Below are 1,150 nucleotides of genomic sequence, written 5' to 3'. Positions count from 1 at the left end.
GTAAAAATCATACCATTGTTAAAACCCTAATTTGTCTGCTATATAAAGATGCTTCACCCTCTCAATTCTCAATCACACAGTGAGTTCGCCTCTATATAATCAGTAATAATGTCATCAATTTTCTGGGATTTAATTCTTCTTCTATGTTCTTATAGCATTATATGAGCAATCTATTCTTAATTTTAGTTTTTATTGGATCTGATGAGCAATCTATTCTTTATTTCAGTTTTTGTTTGTAAAAAAAAGCAGAGATTGTGTGTATCGGCTTTGTGCGATTATTAATGCGCTTTGCACGAAAGTGTTTTCTGCAAAATTAATATTTTTTGGGGAAGATGGGCAGTTGTGTTTCATCTCTTTCACTGGAAATTTTCAACAATCATTTTCCCCACATTTTTTGTTTTAAATTATTGATTTTCATATATCTCCTTTTTTTATTTATTGAAATCTGAAATTTTTTACATCAAATTAATTTCGGAATTTGTAATTTTGGATTTTGCCTGGGAAGAATTCATGTTTTACTCAATTGCTAAAGCATAATTCAAATTAGTTATGAAGGTTACCAGTTTTTGAGATTGTTTTGGAAAATTTATTTGGTTATAAAGCTTACATCAAAGTAAGAATATTATGAATTTAAATTAATAAAATACATACTCAAAAACACAATTTCAAATTTTTTTAATCACATCATCTCAAGTATTAGGACTATAATATTTGTTAATTTTATTGAATTTAATGTTTTGAAAAATATACTAGATATTAAACACTATTTAATATTATTGAATAATTATATTTATTATAGTAAATATTTTTTGTTGGATATGTACTATTGAATAATTGTATTTATACTTTTTTTCAAGTTTTTAGGTACATAGTTAACTTTAAAACTAAAACATAGATATACATTGTGTTATGCTAATACAAATAAGCGTCAATATTTGTGATATAAAAACGAATTTATTTTATTAGTAGTTTTAAATTTTTGTACTATTTCCTTTAATTTATAATGGAAATATTGTAAAAATTTAAAACTATTGATAAAAAAAATTCAATTTTATATGAGACGGAATGTTTATATACAAATAATATTTTAATGATTTTTGATATATGGATTCAATATGTCAAACTCTATTAATCTTAAGAGTAAGAGAAA

The 1,150-nt window shown here is 23.3% G+C and overlaps 1 non-coding gene across 1 annotated transcript; it reads left to right on the top strand.

The window, feature by feature from the left end:
- Positions 1–242: 242 nt before the first annotated feature.
- LOC114078144 lies at positions 243–393 on the top strand. Its single transcript, XR_003579689.1, has one exon. It is a non-coding gene; the product is annotated as a small nucleolar RNA snoR135 (small nucleolar RNA).
- Positions 394–1,150: the final 757 nt, after the last annotated feature.

This window comes from Solanum pennellii, chromosome 7 (assembly GCF_001406875.1).
Source record: "Solanum pennellii chromosome 7, SPENNV200".
NCBI lineage: Eukaryota > Viridiplantae > Streptophyta > Magnoliopsida > Solanales > Solanaceae > Solanum > Solanum pennellii.
Note: the sequence above shows the minus strand (reverse complement) of the source record. Positions and strands in the feature narration are given on the sequence as shown.